Below are 19980 nucleotides of genomic sequence, written 5' to 3'. Positions count from 1 at the left end.
TTTTTGACTCAGGGGACCATGAAATATCAAGATCCAGAAAAAACTTATTATAGCAATGTATTTTTTGTGTGTGTATGTGAGTGCGTGTGCGTTTGAGTGTGCGTGAGTGCGTGCGTGCGTTCGTGCGTGTATATATATATATATATATTAAAAATTTCTAATATATGATATATATATATATGTGTGTGTGTGTGGGCGCGCGCGCGTATTCCGCATAAGCGCTCTGGATTCCATTTTGCTTAAATCTCAGTAAAAAGTTGCAGTAAAAAATAAAAAATTTGGTAGTCCCTTTCATCAAGTACAATGATTTCAATTAATTTTGCTTTCTACAATTTCTGTTATATTTGAAGATACACCATTAATGTAAAATATTTTAGGGATTCTAAATTCTTGTTCTGATAAACATTTTAAGAAGAATCTACTCTCTCTAGGGGGTAATAAATATCAGTCATCGTTTTATAACTCCAAACTGCCTTTACATAAAAGCTTGAAATTTTGTAAGATTATTTCCTTTTACGAGACGTTTATGTCATTAATTTTATTTTTAATTTATGGATCTGGAAACAAAGAAATTACAAATGTTAAATCTCGATAAAATATTTAAAAGGTAAGCCAAATTTTTTCCCTCCTATTTATTAGTTTTTTTTCTTTAATCAAGTAATACTTGCGAAGAAAAAATTATTTCAAAACGCTGTACCATCTAAAAAAATTCAATTATATGAATTTAAACCTCTATTGGCTTTCACAAATTCTAATGTGTTTTAAAATTAATTTTCACCGGGGAAATTATTTATTACGCTTGTTTTTATTATGTTTTGATGTGGTTTTAGATTAAACTGGTTATTACCATTGTTTTATATTATGTTTTCATTAGTTTTAAATTGTTATCAAACCTTTCATAAGGCATATATATAGACACAAACGCGAGTACACATTTAACAGAATGATTCCAAATTGCACAGCAATCGCTTGGCAGATGATTCTATAACATGTACATAATTCAATTACACTCATACATATCCTCAATCATCCTCTGAAGTAATACCTCATGGTGGTTCTGGAGGCTAAACAGAAAAAAAGGAATATGATTCTGTAGCAAAAAAAGAAAAAAAATTCATACAAACATAGGTCTGAGAACGATTTGTTAGCGAGTTTCGTCTCCCTAACATTTAGCTCTGCTTTCTTCTCCCTCTGTGAAATTAAACCGTACTAAAAATCTTCGGGTACAAATATAGAGTTAAATTTGGTGTTTTCTTTTGGTTTTTGATCTAATAAACTGAATAAAAATGGTCCCAGACCGTTATTTTACTTATGTTTTAAGAAAAACGGGATAAAACACGAAAACCTTTTAACAGAAAATACACTTTTTTAGATTTGTAATAAAATAGTTTTGTTAAATCACCAGTAAACAAACTAAAATTTCTAGTTAACTTTGTGGAGAATCTAATTCTGAGAAAATCGATGTAAGGATAGTCTATTAAAATTAAAAACAAATTTGAGAAGTTCAACTTTAATTACAAAAACAAATCACATAAAATGGATCGAAAAAGTGATACGATTTCATCCTATATATATATATATATATATATATATATATATAGGATATATATATAAACATTACTAATTTATAGTTTTTGAGCCAACTGGTCTTAAATCAAATAAATAAAACTTTTTTGACATCAATGATATTAAACACAATTAAAAATGTATTTTATTTCAGATAAAAAAAATATTCTAAGTTCGTAAAAATAGAAAAAAATAAAAAATACATTTTTATTTCATATAATAATATGAAATAAAAATGTACAATGTAAAGAAAAATTATTTTACTTAACATGTATTTTTTTAAATTATAATTTTTTTTCTAAGTATATTAATAATATTATTGATGCAAAAATAATTCATTTATTTATTTATTTATAATCTTTAGGTAGATAAAAAATTAATAATGTACTCGTATTTAAGATAAATGACTGATGTATCAAGTTAAGTAATACTACATAAAACAGCTAAAAATAAACTATTCAACTCAGCGCCACCCCAAAATGGGAGTAGGAAATATGGGAGTCCAAACAGGAGTACGAGTTTACTAATAACCATTCAAAAAATTAATCTTTAAAAAATCAGGGTTATTATTAAGTAATTTATTAATGTTATTAATAGGGGAAGGACCCTATATAATTAAGTATTTTCTATGAAATATATTTTTAAAAATTTGGTTATTAAGTAAATATCTTTGAAAATTTTGTTAATATTTTTAAACTTTTAAAGGGACAATTTTTTTCAATTCACGATATCTCGTACTCAGATCACAGGAGGATAGAAAAAAAATTTAATAGTAAGCTAATATAGTAAATAATACTTCCACACGCTGTATGATAACCCAATGATTTATCAAATACTACGTCACCATTCCTTCCAGACTTATCGCGAATTGAATGTGCGCAGTAAAATATTCTCAGCTCGATATAGCATGAGATCATGAAAATCATGTCATGTACATAGTTCTCTCTTACAACTGACACACAGCTACCGAAGCCTATGACAGTGTTCAAGTTTCATATCAATTAGTTATTTAGTGTTATTTAAAATATCAAAATAATATAACATTTTCATACAAATATTTTTAATTACAGACATTGAGAACGAGTATGATGGTATTACCGCGCTTCGAAAAGATTACTATACTTATTACTTGTGTTCCAAAATATTCCTCTTTTTAATAACAGGCTCTATTCCGACACAAAAGGGAGGCAGAGATTCGTTTAACTTGAAAATAACGGTAATGGTTGTTACTATATACTGCAACGAAGTAATTAACGAGTAATTCTCAACAAATTTTGAGGTATGATTAGTGAATACGACAGTCACTTTTATTCAAAGAACAAAATTTTGTTACAAAGTACTTAAGATGGTTAAACTTTGTTTTTTTTTTTTTTAGCAAACGTTTTCTATTTTTTTAAATAAAAAGTTACTATTTAAAATTTTTTAAGTAACAAAATTTAGGCTTATTATTATCACAAATAAAAAGTGTTTATTCACCAGACAAAAAAATTCAAATCATACCGATTATATTTGATTTGGAATAATTAATAATTTATCAGTATTTTTTCAAATCCAGCATGCAGATATAACCATTTTTTATGTAGAGTAAATATTATTAGGAAGTAGTGTTTCGCAAGCACCGACCGAATTGAAAATAAAATCAAAGAATTAGTTACGTTTAAATTAACAGCAGTTTTATAATGTATTATTTTAAATCGGATTAATTTAATATAATTTTAAAAAAGTAATAAAATACTGTTAATAAACGAAATGAAAATTTTTAAACGGAATTTTAAAAAATGTAAATACAAAAACTAAATAAAACTTAAATAGCTTTGTAACAATTGTATTTTTTTTTTACAAAACATCCCGTATAAGTTAGCAATATCTAGCAGACTGTTTAAGGTCTGATACGGAAAACATCAGAAGCACGTGCAACTTAGAAGCGGAGTTGAAGTAAAAACAATTAGAAAGAACGTGTCTCTCTACTAATATCTAAAACGTGAATTTTTTATTCTTGAAAAAAAATACTACTAATGCTTTCTAGCGGTAACCCTTTTTTTTAATTATAAATAAATGAATTTATTTTATGTTGTTTCAAAACTCAAAGTTTATTATTTTATCTAGTTATAAATCTGAAATAAACAGCACATAAGTACATGGCCTTTTGATTACATTAATAGTTGAGCACTACAAATGCGATAAAAAGGGGAAGGAAAATCTTATCGGTCAGTGAACCTTATGAGAAAAAAATTACTATAAAATGATAAAAACATGTTCTTTTAAAATAATAACAAACATATTAATTAAACAGATCAAATCAATAACTGAAGTCATAAATAAATTTATAAAATAAATAAAAATTAATGCTTTAAGTAGTCATCTGCCTACATTAATTTTAAAAAAGGTAAGGCCGACTCATTAAAAAAAGATGTTTTATAGAATATAGCATAAATACATTTTTATACACCTGTAGAATTAATATTTTATAACCTATTAAGTTGACTTGGCAAATTATTTACATCGTAAAGTTGCTAGGCACTGGAATGATGGAAGTGTAATGAAACTTTCTTAATTATTACTTTTTATTTCATTATTTGATAGAAATGGATATTACGATAACTAGAATAATCTATAAAAGATGTTGAAAATGACCTCAAATCAATACAACATTTTTCTTTTCCAGTTTAGCCTCCGGAACTACCGTAAGGTAGTGCAGAGGATGAATGAGGATGTTATGTTTGAAAGCAAATGAAGTGTAGTCTTGTTCAGTCTCAGATCGACTGTTCCTGAGGTGTGTGGTTAACACCCAACGACCAAAGAACACCGGTATCCAAGATCTAGTATTCAAATCCGAATAAAAGTAACTGCCTTTATTAGGATTTGAACCTAAGAACTCTCGACTTCGAAATCAGCTGAAATGCGATCAAGAGTTCACCACTAGACCAACCCGGTGGGTTTAATACAACACACTGCACACGTTTCAATTTGGTTTCAAACACTTTGACTAGCTGATATACTGGAATTTCTCGTTTGCATGCCGTTATTTCAGTTTTTACCATAGTTAGTCAATCGTGCACGATCTGTTGCATTCACTGCTTTTCTCGCTATCGCCCTTAAAAAGTAATCTATGGGAGTTAGATCGGGCGATCGTGCAGGCCACAACCCCACGAAATGAATCGTTCAACAAAGACATTTTGTAAAAACGTCATTGACCTGTTAGCTGTATGCGCTGTGGTGACATCTTGTTGGAACCAACCGTGATTGAATTCCAGTTTTGTTAACTGATTAATGAAGTTTTTTAAAACAGCCCACAATGGGCGTTCTACTCACACCGACCCAAATTCAAATTTTCGTTTCATGTAAAGACTATTAATGTAATTCACACTAAGTTTACTATGTATTTAGTGTGTGTTTAGTTTAGTGTAATACACACCAGTTAGTATGGTCGTGTATCTTGGAATTAATATACCTTCCCAGATGAAACTACGCTTCATGTGTAAAAAACGTAATTTCGACAATATCTACGGAATTTTGGTCAATAAAACGTTTAAACCACTGACAATAATTTAGTCTTTTTGGTGTGATCTGTAGATTTCAGTTCTTAAATACACATTACTTTGTTGGGGAGAAGTTTCAGTTTTTTTCTTACAGCTTTGTCTGCGATAACAAGTCCGATATCTTGCTGCTGTGCTAACTTACGCGTTGTTTGATGAACTTTCGGCAATAGTATCCAAAATATCAAGCAGCTTCTGTCCGTTTAATTTAGGTGGTCTTCCAATTCTATTAACATCTTCAAAAGAGTCTTTAGCCCGAAATTTTTCGATAAAAATTCGAACTACATCGCGGTGAGAACAGGTGTATTTGGAAACTTTTTAGAAAACATGTGCTTCACTAAATCCGTATACCTGTCATCTTCACGGAAGAAGTGTTCAACGAGAAAAATGCGTTCCTCTACCGAAGAACCATAACGTTTCTCCAATACCATAACGTTTGGAACCTGTATCTATTTTATTTTTTTTATAAATAATAATAATTGTTTGGTGTTTTTTTATCATAAAAATAGAGTTTGTATAATGCGCTTGTAAGTAAGGAAACAATATTAAGTAATATAATTAACAATATTAAGTAATAATATTAAGTAATTCCGATAAACGAAACGAAGCAACTTTGAAGTGCTTCGTTATTGAGTTTGATTGATCAAATCTCAGTAACTGAATCCTTAGGTCACAACCTTATTTAAATCATTAGGTACGAGTAACTATCCCACCTGTATACACTAACCAGTATAATTTATTTTTTTAAATCTAAAGCAACGTTTGAACACCAAAATAATTTAGGCAATAAAGACAAAACATTATTTTTTTCTGACACCTAGATTAACAACTACTAATTTAATCACCTATAATCTGAAGGAGATTCCAAAAAATACAGAAAAAAATTTAATGCAATCTCCCGACACATCCCAGATCAATTACAGTCAGTCCCTTCTGATTAACATAAATATTTTCCTCCTTCAACACCCATTAAATAAACCAGTTAATAATATTAAATTACAATGTTCAGATAGAATTTTTTTCATCTTACATTTACAGACCGACCCTCAAATAGCCTGTTTCAATTTATTTCTCTTTGCTAACATTCTTCCGGTAACACTTCTCCCACTACAATCGTTGCATTGCAATCTTCTATTAGAATAACTATCTTTTTTCCTACTTCCTAAAAAAAAAATCTGATGTGACCACATGACTTCCTTTTACTCCTATTAAATTACATATACACATTTTTTCTGCACTTCATTAAAATATATTTCATTTGATCCTCCAGTTCTTTAATAAAGTGGACAGTAACACAATGGTTGAAATATTCATTTTTATTAAGATCAAATATTTACACAATTATTAATTCAACAATCTTACATGAAATATTAGGATAGAGTAAAAGTCCCTTTATTACTCGTATTCCCAGATTAGTATTATTTTTATCTTCGTGAGTTGCTGATTAACAAATATTTTAGATTTCTGGTGAGTCGTATAAATAAAATTTAATATTAATTAAATGATTCTGTTTAGTGAACTCCTGTATACTGGTTACAAATGTTAATTTCGACCTCACGGTGTAAAATATTCAGTTTTTATTATTGGATTATTTGGTGAATAATCAAAAATGTAAAAAAAAACAATCGTATAGGATAAAGAAAGATAACATGAAGAAATATATCTCAAAAAACGGCAAGAAGATGAATATGAAGAAGCAGAAAATTTTAAGAAAAAGAGAAGAATAAATAAAAAAAATTAAGAGATGATAAATATAAAGAGGAAGAAGATGTTAAAACCAAAGAGAGAATAAACAGGAAGAAAATGTTTCAAACCAAGAAAAATAAACAGGAGCAAAATGTTACTAAGAAATAATAAAAACATTAAGAGGAGATGATAAATATAAAGAAGAAGAAAACGTTAAGGCCAAAGAAAGAATAGAAATATTAAGAGAGAATGATGTATGTAATGAGAGAGGAAATTTTAAAACTACAGAACGTGTGCACAAATTAAGATCAGAAGAATTAGATCAAACCAAAGAGCGATTAAATGATTGGTAACAAAACCCAAATAAACGAAATGATGACCAATTCCGACTTAAGGAGAATATTGTCCGACAATATTAGAGGAGTAATGAATTAAAAAAATTGAATTTTTTGCAGTTTGTTAAAGATCGGGAATATATGCCTCAGTGTATAATGTTGTTCTTGTGAAGCTTTATTTTTTAGTCACTATGTATAAACCGACCGTAATAACTCAAGAGGAAAAAAAATTGTTTAGTGGAAATGAACTTTTAGTGGAAATGGTAAAGGGGCTTATAATAAACGTAAAAAAATATAAATGTGCGAGCGGAAGGGGTGGAGGGTTAAATTGGGAAGTTGAAAAAGGGTGAAAAATGGTATTATTGCGATTTCCGGCGAAAGTTGACGTCAAAAAAATTTGTGGTTATTTAAGATGCAGAAAGGTATACTTTCAACAAGTTTCGTCAAAATTAAATTATTTTTCCGGAAATGAAAAATAAAAAACGAAAAAAAGAAGATTTTTCGGGTTTTTCTCGGAAATTTTGAGGTTATGTTAAAAAGTGACATCTACAAAATTTGCAGATTTTTACATGATCTAAAAATTTTTTATAGGAAATTTTTTTCAATCCCCCCAAATCACTCTTCCACCAACTCGGCTCACGCATTTGTTTTTTTTAATGTTTATTATAAGTCCTTTTACCGTTTCTATTTATAAAAGTCCAGGTAACAATTATTTTTCTCTGTGTAATTTGGTAGGACTAGTAGTTACCTATAATATAGATAAAATTAAACAGAAATTCCAGAATAATTAAATAAAATTAAACAGAAATTAAATTAGAAATTCCAAAAATACGTAATACGATTCTAAATTATAATTTTCAATTAATATTAAATAATAAGTTGTTTCACGAAATCTATATTACATACACAAATATGTAAAATGCCTATTAAATTACACATACACTTTTAAAATTACATAAAATTTCATTTCACTAATAATTTTTTCAATTTATTTTTATTGTTATTATTAATTAATAATTTACTGTAAAACTTTTTTACAATCACGGGTTAATAATTATTAATAAATCAATAAATTTAAATTTTAAAAAAAGTCGGAAATGAAGTCGGATTCGAACCGATGTGCCTTCACCTTGTAAAATACAAATATTTCATCAATTAGAATTTTATTTGCCTATAACTCAATAATTTTTATTTGCCTATTAATAAATTTTTTTATTTATAAAAACTTAATTAATAAACTTTATTAATAAAGTTTTTATTCTTAAAACGTATTACATTTATTATCTAACATTAAACATTAAATGTATTTTTCTTATTTTCTATAATTCATTATAAAAAATGAAATCCATAACTTCAAACATTTTTTTTGGCCACTTAATTTCAGTACTGAACCCAAACACCGTAGCAGTTACAAATAATTTCAATTTTTTCGCGTTTTAATTTTTTTTATAAACTATTTATTGATTTATGAGAAACCCATTACGTAACCTACAAGTGAAAGTTTTGACATTTGAAATTCTCTTCGGTGTATATCTGCGTATAGAGATGTGTTGAATACATAGAGTGAACTGTATGGCTTCAGTGAGTATGAGTGTGAGTATGTGTGTGTGTGTGTGTGTACATGCAAAGCAAAGGATAACACTGCTCTTTTTTTTTTTACTATGAAATTATTCATTCATTCTTTTCATGTTATAGTACCAGGGATAAGATTGAACCAAACTTCACCACCACAATAAAGCGGTGAAATTTCATTTTCATGAAATTTCATTCTCCCTTTCTGTTTCAACCTCCTCCACATTTACATCAATCTTTCACAATCTCTATCTGTCTCTCACAACCTCTATCTCTCTTTGAAAATTGAAGTTTAATAAGAGCTCGGTTTACGAATAAGAGACTACGTAGAATGGGTTGGATACTTGTGGTGAAAATTCCAATCGTTAATAATTGGTAGAAAAGGTATTCTAAAACGCCTATTTCGTTATATTGGAAAATGAGATAAATCCCGACAATGCAATGTGACGTTATGTTATGTTATGGTATGTTAGGAACTAACCAATAATACTACCACAACAACTTGAAACTTCCACACAAGGTAGTTTAACTTCCCATATATCTAAATTTATATATGATTTTAACTAATAAAAAATACATACTTTAAAATTTCCTAAGGTTTATTTATTTAAACTATTCTTATTGGTATTTCTTGATCGTGCTTGTATAATTGAAAATATTTAAAAAAATATTCCAATAATTATTTATTACAATTTCAGTTTAAATAACTAATCAAACGTAATATTCCAATACAATTTACACTTAATCATACTGATATACGTTAAAATTTAAAAATTCTTTATGGATAATAATTACAGGTACAAGTAAATTTAAATTTAACTATTTAAATTCATTAATAAAAATTATACGATTAAAGTTTTCTTGACAAACAGAAAATAAATAAAGAACTTCGGAAACAACAGAAAATTTGAAGTATATTTTATTTTCACAACAATTATAGAATTAACAATTATAGAATATAACAGAGGAGATATACTGCTGTTATGTAAACAATGACCCACAAGTTATATGCATTTGGCTAAATATAATTTTTCCCTCCATGCAGATTTAAACTGTTAAACCGATGGAAAATTAACATGATTTTGAAAGAAGAGTAAAATTTTGTTTGGAATTATTTTTGTTATTATGCGGACCCTCATTTCTCTAGCTTTGTGATATGGTCTGATTAAGCATGATTTAAATGTAATAAGTTCCGGAAAGTCAGTATAATGCTGGTTTATTATATCTGATATATTATATTGTGTCAATTAGATCCTCTTGTAATTACGGAAAGAACGTAGTGTACCTGGGCATTAATGTTTGGTATGGGATCCACAAAAAATTAAATGTTGGGGACTTTATTTCTTCGATTAAAGTATAGCATTTATAGAGTATATATTTATATCTTGAGGTGATAAGAGATATTTTTATTCTCAAACTAAACAACTTTGAGTTTGACAACTTTCAGTTATCCCTGTATTCAGTAGGTATTTTGTTACCAGTAGATGGTTACCATAATTCACCTACTTTCTACGATCGTTAAAAACTACGTCGATCAAATGATTCTGTGGATGCATGAAAAACATGTTATTTTCTTCAAACTCGTTTAAGCTGAACCGGCACTAGTTGTTGATTGAACACTCGTGTGATTTTAAAAATCTGCTCGGAACTTTACCGGGGGAAAAATGAACACTGAAACGGGAATAATTGAGCAATCCTCTAATGAGTATTAAGCACGCATAACTAAAAAAAACTTTCTTATTTACTTTTGTTACTGGTTTCTTAGTAGTTGAGAAAACTGACTTTAAGTACATCAGTATATATTTGGCTCAAGTTACTACGTTATTACCATGTAATACAATTTTTTACTAATTATTGCAATATTACTCGTAACTATATTAAATATAATTATTTATAAATATTAACAAAATCAACAACCACTTATTTCAGTATCATACACAACCGACTAATAGATATTGAAATTGTTTTCGCGTATAACAGCGAATTAATGTACATAAACAAAATGAAATATGATTCAGTCTTGATGAACTATTCTAATTATGATAAAACACATTAATCGTAGAGTATTACAGTTTCCACTTAAGTTTGAACAGTCTAAATATGTAATTATTCCGATGAATTCAATGTTGAATCGTTGAAACTAATTATAATATACAATTTTAGAACTAATCGAAGTACCATTCTACTTAAAAAATCATAACAATGATATATTTGACCAATAAAGTAACTACTTATTCACACTAATATCAGGACTGATTGGTTTTGATTATATACCAGACAATAATATTCCAGCCAATCAAACGTAAATCCATGTTTTTTTAACTTATCAAAAGAGTGAATATTCCTATCCTGAATTCATCAAATTTAAACCAATAACAATATGTAATTCTTTTACCAATCACGATTGTGAATGGTGTAAACTCCACATCCCAAACAATCAAAAACTCGCTTTATTTAGCGGTCATAAACAAGTTATAACAATTCATAAATTGACTAATACTTAATTGTCGTAGCATTACCAATAGTCTTCAACAATCTACTATGTTTTTTGCAATTCAACATTGCAAAAAAACTTTACAATTTCGGTTGTCTATTAAGATTAATTAGAAATATGAAAGATAAAACTGTAGGATTTAGAACTTTTTATAAGTTACAATCAAGAAGATAATAATGTAGAGGCGGTCTTAAGTTAACGTTTCTGCGGCTCAATTTTTGTTTGTAATTTAATAGATATTTAAGGAAAAGCAGTCTCTTTTAATTTAGTTTAATTTTTATTGTCATTTTCATTCTTTATTCTGAATCTTACGGGATTACCTTTAAATTAATGTTTAAAAAGTGCAAAGCGTATTTCACGCGTTTAAATGACGAACAAATAATTTTTACTCTTTTTCATTTCATGAAATATCCACTTTTAGATAAGTGAAATTCAGTTAAAACGAAAATTCATTGTTCACTAAAAGGCAAAAATAAAATATCATTCGCAGATTTTACACTGTTGGATGTCGTCGAAGGTATTTTCTTATGGTAACTAAAACCAGTAGGTTATCACAAAATAGAAACAAAATCTTGTAATTTAAAATGTATTAAAATAATGTAAATATAATTCATTGTTTTGGTATAACTAAAAAACAAGAAGTTTATAATACCCTTACATTACTTACTATCGACTACTTATTTCTGTAATGATGTAATAGATAATCAAATTATCTATTTAACAGGTGATATATCAAATACAGTGAAAGCGATTTACTAAATTAGTTCACTAATTTACTAAATTCAAAATTTAAGTACATTTGAAATGATGCAAAATAAGACTCGCTCTCAATTTAAGCTTACAAAATAACTTACTCCTCACGAAATAACGTCGTAAACCGATAAATTTCATCTACAAGCGCATTCATCCAAATTCACTCAGAATGTCGGATTTTCAGTCATTCAGTCCAGTCTTACGGGTCTTTGTATTAACATCTTTCTATACAGACTTACTTAACCAGTATAAACTGAAGTTCAGATTTGTATATAACTACACATGAACAGATACAGACATTATTACAATTATATTAATTTTTTGAATAATTTTGTATTAATAAACAATTTTTTTGTAAAATTTTGCTAATTAGAAACGATAACTCTCATCGGCAATAATTGTTTTATTTTATAAGAATAGAATGGTCAGTATTAATTGACATATACCAACGACCGTAAACAGAAGTGTATTAATATATAACAAGATAATATTATATATGTCTTTAAATACTCTAATCGAATTTTTTATCAAGTGTATTCGTTTTAGTATCAAATTTCTGTTTTTTGTTGGAGTGATGATATTTTAATAAAAAAAATCATTACTTAAAATATTCTGCCATCTTCGTACTGCTACTGTTTTGTAGTGTTCCTTATCATTCCGGCGCATATACATTTACAATGAAAAACGTAAATTATATTTATTTACACGGAATTTATTTACACTTCTATTTTTCTTAATATCTCATGAAAGGGTTGACGTATAAACTTGAACAGCCCACACAAATAATTCAAAATATACGAATCTCATCTAATATAGAATTTTGATTTAATAGTTAATTACATGCATGAAATTCAGATGTTAAGGCAGACTGTACACAAGAACGATTTCATACAAAAGTTAAATAGGTACCTGTCTTACACGATTGATGACTGCTACATCACAATGAATACATTATGCACAGATGTACGATGGCAGCACACTGCGAATACAACGACATCTGTTGTAAGATATACGTAGACGGCAATTCAGGCTTATCTGTCATTATCACTATCATAATTCATTTCGTTCCGGTTAGTAGATTAACATGAAAGACGTTCATATTTTTATGATGTTCCTATAATTCAAACGAAAATAAACTATTCTTAGAATTATACATTGAAAGAGTACAGAAAAAGATTTGTTAAGGAGTTGGACTTTTTTTTTTGTCTTCAGTCATTTGACTGGTTTGATGCAGCTTTTCAAAATTCCCTATCTAGTGCTAGTCGTTTCATTTCAGTATACCCTCTACATCCTACATCCCTAACAATTTGTTTTACATATTCCAAACGTGGCCTGCCTACACAATTTTTTCCTTCTACCTGTCCTTCCAATATTAAAGCGACTATTCCAGGATGCTTTAGTATGTGACCTATAAGTCTGTCTCTTCTTTTAACTATATTTTTCCAAATGATTCTTTCTTCATCTATTTGCCACAATGCCTCTTCATTTGTCACTTTATCCACCCATCTGATTTTTAACATTCTCCTATAGCACCACATTTCAAAAGCTTCTAATCTTTTCTTCTCAGATACTCCGATTGTCCAAGTTTCACTTCCATATAAAGGGACACTCCAAACATATACTTTCAAAAATCTTTTCCTGACATTTAAATTAACTTTTGATGTAAACAAATTATATTTCTTACTGAAGGTTCGTTTCGCCCGTGCTATTCGGCATTTTATATCACTCCTGCTTCGTCCATCTTTAGTAATTCTACTTGGAGTTGGACTAAAAATACTAAAACGTTCTTCAGAGGATAGATTTGAGCAATGGTGTGTAGTCTATAATTATACCGACGAACCCAAAATCTTCTAATTCGTCTTCTTATTTTCACTAATTCAAAAACTAAGAAGAAATTGCAACATCCTGTAGAAATGAGCATTTCAAGAAGTGTAACATCTACAAAATTTACCTTTAATAATTTGTGATGTAATTATCATATCATTTTAGTCTGAATTCATCACAATCGTAATGAATTCATCATGTCCTACAGTTCTTATAGCCGAAGTAAAAATCGGTATCTTTCTGTATGCCACCTACTTGGAAATGTATGTCTCATTTTGACAAAATTAAAAAAAAAATTAATGAGAACGAAATTCATTTATAGTTCATATCTCTGAACTGTGGCAACAAAAACATATGAAATTTTATAGGATAATTTCTATTAAATGCTTAAAAAAACTTCGCTGAGGAGATAGAGAAATAAAACGAGTGTCGTGTATCAATAAAACTGTCAAGGGAGGGAATTTTTCCTTAATTATAGAACTTTGATATAAGTAATATTTACGAAAAAATTGTCAGAAAACACCCTGTTTTCTAAATATTTAAAATATAAAGGTTTCAATCGTAGCCGGTTTTCATTAATTCTATTGTAATTTAATAGTTAATTATTGATGTAAAATGTGAACGTAATTTATTAGTAGTACTAAAGTCTTAATTTTATAAATATTTGGAAAGAAATGCAGAGAATAAGGAATTTCATAATTATAGTATAGCGTATAGCTCATGTTTACGAACAAGGTTAACATAAAAACTTAAAATTATGTATCGTGACGTCTATATATGATAACATGTACTTTGATGGGAATAATTTTTTCAGTCGAATAATTTTTTTATGTGTAAATATCCATCGAAAAAATCGGATAGGTTATGTAGCTCGTTGAAATTTTTTTATCAATAAATTCTTGACAAACATTTTTTAACTTTTATATTTTTAGCGCTATTCAGTAACGTTGAGTATTTACGCAAATAAAATTAATCAATATTCAGTGTCATTTTTACTGAGTAGTCAGCGAAAATATCAAATTTGATATAAATAATTGGAATGTGAAAGATGAAGTATGCATTACATCTGCAATATTTCTCATCTAATACTTTTTTAAATCATTGCCTTACAACATCGACCTCCGACATTGCGAAGTTTAAATATTTGTTAAATATAAGAAAGAAATAATTAATAAAACAGGTGTCGTATGTATAACGAAAGACCTATTTTCCATTATTCTAAATAAAAATATTATTTTAATATTTTTTCTTAGAACCCCTGCATAACGATATAAAATTGTGAAGTTATTCCAAAACATTTTATTTAGTTCATCTTAACAAAAATGATCAATCCATTCTCAAAATTTCAAGTTTAAATTTAAGTAATTTTAAAAATTGTGGTTAAGTTATTCAACCCATTCTGTCGAAAATAAAAGTAATACTGAAGATAGATATCTTCAGTATTATAGATGTTAAACTTCGACTAAGCTAAGCTGCAAAAATTTACGCTCAACAATTTGTTAAAAAGAAATAAAAAAAATTATAAAACTGATGCTCTTCTTGTGTTAAAAAATTAGGTGTTCAAAGAGGATAATATTTTGAAATAAAGAAATATAAAAATTATCGAATATAAAACATCTTAAATAAAAATATATAAAATAGAATATAAATCTTAAATATAATACAAAAAAATTTCCGTAGGGAAGTGGTAGCGTCTCGGCCTTTGATTCAGACGCGTCCGGGGTTCAAATCCCGGCTAAGGATTGTATTTTTTATACGCTTCAAATTTCCATTTTCATATTCCCGCGCACAAGCTTTGTTTTTGAAAGCTTCTTGTGTTGAATTAATAATTCATCAGTCAATAAAAGATAAATAAATCATATAAAATTATAAATTATTAACTGACACCTGTCTCAGAAAGACTTTTATACCTTTGCTCATAATATTTTTAAGTCTTAGTATATCCTTTAGCCTAGTCTTAACATTTCGTAAGTAACATTGTATTACTTTCTTGAGTCCTCGTAAACTTATCCTACACTTGTGATCTATTCAAGCAATTAATCAAGTTTTTACAGTCATTTTTATCCCTAGACTAGTTACTCAAATGACCAGAAAATCTTAAAGAAATTAAAAAAAGTCCCTTTCGGCAGGCCGAAAAGCGGAAGTAGATTTCGCCGGTGCTAAGTAGGGGATAAAAAAGATTTCCACCTTAAAGTTAAGAAAAACGTCAAATTCACTCAATACGACAATGGTTGCATGTGAAAAAAAATTTCACCTGTTTAGCATACGACAAACCGCACCTTCTTCCAGCATCCGTCTTCTTCCCTTCCAGCAACATTTTGGTCATCCTTGCCGTAAGGGTTGGACATAAAAATTGTTTCAAACAAAATTTTTAGGTAATGTTTAGAGGACTAACGACCACTTAAAACTTCGATACTGTGCCTCTTAAGGGAGGTATGATATTTTTTTTCTTCAAAACTCCATTTTTTCCACTCCCTGGGCTAATGGTTGGTGATATCCAAAAACTTTATTTTGATATGTTTTAGGCCCTTATCTAAAGGAGCAATAGTAGGAACTTAAAACGAATTCGATATTTTACTTAATAAGAAAGAAAGTTACAGCGATATTTTGTTTTCTCAAAAAAGCCCCTCCCCCCATTTACAGGCCCATGGTCTGATTTTGTCCGTTAACAAATTTGACCGAAATTTTGGGACGAGTTATTTTTAAGGAACAATTTAAAAATGATTGGCGCAAAATTACGGCAATTGTCGTGTCCACACGAAAGTGAAATTTATATATATATATATAAAATGTTGAGCTGACGGTGGTTTTGGGGTCTGGGGGATGTGAAACTCGAAAACATGTCGAAATTTTCCGAAAGCCGAATCATGATACCCATTACAATAGGTAGCTTTCTTATGAAATCTACCTAATTAGCCAGATTATAAAAACTAATCACTGATATGCTTAAACAGTAAGAAAATTATATCACTCGTGACGTGCCTAAACATAAAATAATGAAAATAATAATAAAAGATGTTTTCTAAGTATTTTAGTGATTGTATTTACATTGACCTATTAATAAATTGTGCTACCGAATTTTATTGCAGAAGAAGTTGTAAAACATTTTTTTATCTACTATTATAAACATGTTTTTTTTTTTTAGTCACGTTTTTCAAAAACTGTATTGTCCGATTTTAAATTTTAAATTTCTGGTATTATAAATTTTACTAATAATGTAATTTTTACTGGTATTTGCTACTTAAAGCAACCAGTAATGAAATGAAAACAGTTTATTTACAAAATAATCCAGCGTACTAATACATGTTAAGATACAATGAAATAACATTATTTAATTTGCGATGAAAAGAATTTTATTGTCTGACCAAAATTTGGCATTATTAATGAATTGATTAACAAAACAAATTTTTTTTTCTTGTTTATAATTAATAATAGTCATAATTCGTTATTAGTTTTATACATGTAATAATAACATGTTTTCTCACAAATAAAATACTTCAAACATTTTTAACATGCTCAAGTTATGAAGGGTTAAAATTAGGAATTGCATCGGTATGCCTAATAAAATTATTAAACAAGAAAATATTTTTGTAAATAAGTTTTTTAAACTGTAAAAACGTATCATAAGCAAGTAATTTTAATAAAATAAATTGCATAATTTGAAAAAATACCATAAAGTACTGATGTAGTTAATTTAAAATTGTATAGATACACTACTTTTAAATGATATTCCGGAAGTTTCCAGACATTTATTATAGTTTTCTTGAATGATATCCCTTACGGATTTGCATCCCTTGTTGGTGTAATGATTGTATACATGTAAACCGCCATGCCTAGATATATTGATAATTATAATCGGATAACAGAATTGTGGTCAACTACTGTATCGAGGATTCGTTAGCATTGAAATATGTAACCGTTCTCTGGGCTTGAACTAATTTTACGCACGAAAGGCTAACGCTTTAACCGTTTGCATCACTCCCACACTCGATGAAACTTAACAGCCAAACTATAGTTCAGTTTACGCGACCATTTTATTAGTCAGTAAATTCTCAAAATAAAATAAACACTTCCATAAGTGTGAAATAAATAAAAGTTGTATAACGCTTTACCTAAATACATCGAAATTGAATTTCCATGAAAAAGAAACTTATTAAGTCACGTAGGAATAGTTTATAAGGGTTGTTTAACTTATTTGCTGAACTAGCGTTCCTTAACCTTTTTATCGATATTCCGAACGTATACGGTACAACAAACAAAACTACCAATAGTATTAACTACAAAATGTATTAAGAATAAAATTAAAATAATTTTTATTAGGAAGTCCAATTGACAAATGGCGTAAATAATTTAAAATAAATGGATTGAAAGACCAGTTTATTTTTTTTTTTTAAATATTTTTACTTTTTTTACAAAAGTATGACAAATTTCATTTACAGGAATTATAAAAGACTAATTAATAGTGTATTATCAAATAATTCTATTTAGCCCAAATAAAGAAAATAAGAAAATCGACTGAACAATCCCTTGTTAACCTGAACTCTTTATGCGCGTGTTCTCGTTTTCTATCACTGATAACAAATTTAATCAAGACAAACTGCCCCCGGCAAAGAAATAAATTACTTAGCCGTCCACTTCAATGCACTTTTGGTTCTTTATCTAAGCATTTACGTGTACTTGTAAAACGAATAATGATTTAAACTTCAACGAATTCATTCAACAAATCTCTCTTATACTGAATTTGAGTTACAGAAGATGTAATGGTAATAATTAACAATGACAGTGATGCAACCTTGACACCAATGACAGTGATGTCTACATTTTGTAATAAGATTATAGTAGGTAAAGTTATATAAAAAAAGTTATACTTTTTCGGTTTTTTCATAAATAAATTTATTACTCTCTTCAGAAATTAAAGTTCAGCACTACAGCACTATTTTTCCATTGTAACTTATTTATTTTCTTATATAATAGAATACAAAACATTTTTTACATTTTTCTGTTAAACCAGATCAAATATAGATATTTTACTGTTTGAAGATGTCAATAAATAAAATATTCTACTGCATATAATTAAATTACTAGCGAAGATTGTTCGTTTGAATTCTTTAGAAAACATAAATAATTATAATATTATATCGACATCACACCAATCATTACTGATTAGTCACTAATCACTAATTGCCGATCTCCGTGGTGTAGTGATAAGTGATAGCATCTTGGGTGTAAGCCTGTTGTTGTTACTGTATATATATATAAATGTATTATTCGTACCGTATATCTATTTTCAATCTTTAGGTACTTTATTTATTAAATACATCAATTCGATCCTTTTTTTGTAGAAAATGTTCTTCTGCGATCCTCGTATAAAATTTTTTTCATGAAAATTTGTTGAAAAAATAAGTTATCGCATGGATAGAATTTATCGCATAGATAGAGAATTATTTTATTATAACAACGGAATTGTATGAGAAAACATTAAACTACATGTTTACTGAAACCAACTCGAGCGAATTATTTCAATGTTAAATAAAAATAAAATATTTTTTAAATAAACAAAGTAACTGTTTGAAGAACAAATGAATCTGTAATTTTTTATTGCAGTTTGCAATAAAAAATAAAATAAAATTTTATTGCAGATTTTTAAGTGCAGTTTGTTTTTTCTCTTATTTATTGATTTTTTTTTTATTTTCACAGTTTTTTCATTCATCATTAACATTTATATCATCGCCAACCAGTATATCGAATTTTTCTTAATATTTTCTGATTTAATAAATTATTTTAGTAAATAATAATAATAAATTGAGAACTAATCGGACCATCAATTACAACCAAGCCGATATTTTTCTTTTTCCTTTTTAACCTCCGGTAATTACCGTTCAGTGAAAAAAAAAATGGTATGTATGAGTGTAAATGAAGTGTAGTCTTGTACAGTCTCAGTTCGACCATTCCTGAGATGTGTGGTTAATTGAAACCCAACCACCAAAGAACACTGGTATCCACGATCTAGTATTCAAATCAGTGTAAAAATAACTGACTTTACTAGAACTTGTACACTGAACTCTCGACTTCCAAATCAGCTGATTTGGAAAGACGCGTTCATCACTAGACCAACCCGATGGGTTTAGCTGATACTTTTCTAGAGTACACATATCTAACTGACATCGCTGAGCCTTCATTCGCTAACGTTTTTTACGGTGGTAGGTCTCTCTGG

The 19980-nt window shown here is 28.3% G+C and overlaps 1 protein-coding gene across 1 annotated transcript in view; it reads left to right on the top strand.

Moving 5' to 3' along the window:
* The first annotated feature begins 2532 nt into the window (after positions 1–2532).
* The window catches only part of LOC142324470 (dual 3',5'-cyclic-AMP and -GMP phosphodiesterase 11A-like), a 148613-nt gene continuing 131165 nt past the window's right edge, over positions 2533–19980 (top strand). Inside the window, exon 1 of the mRNA XM_075365295.1 lies at positions 2533–2845. The gene's annotated coding sequence lies outside the window, so the exon portion shown is untranslated. The remainder of the gene's footprint in view (positions 2846–19980) is intronic.

The sequence above is a fragment of the Lycorma delicatula genome, chromosome 5, assembly GCF_047948215.1.
Source record: "Lycorma delicatula isolate Av1 chromosome 5, ASM4794821v1, whole genome shotgun sequence".
NCBI classification, from domain to species: domain Eukaryota; kingdom Metazoa; phylum Arthropoda; class Insecta; order Hemiptera; family Fulgoridae; genus Lycorma; species Lycorma delicatula.
This window is presented reverse-complemented; position numbering and strand designations above follow the sequence as displayed.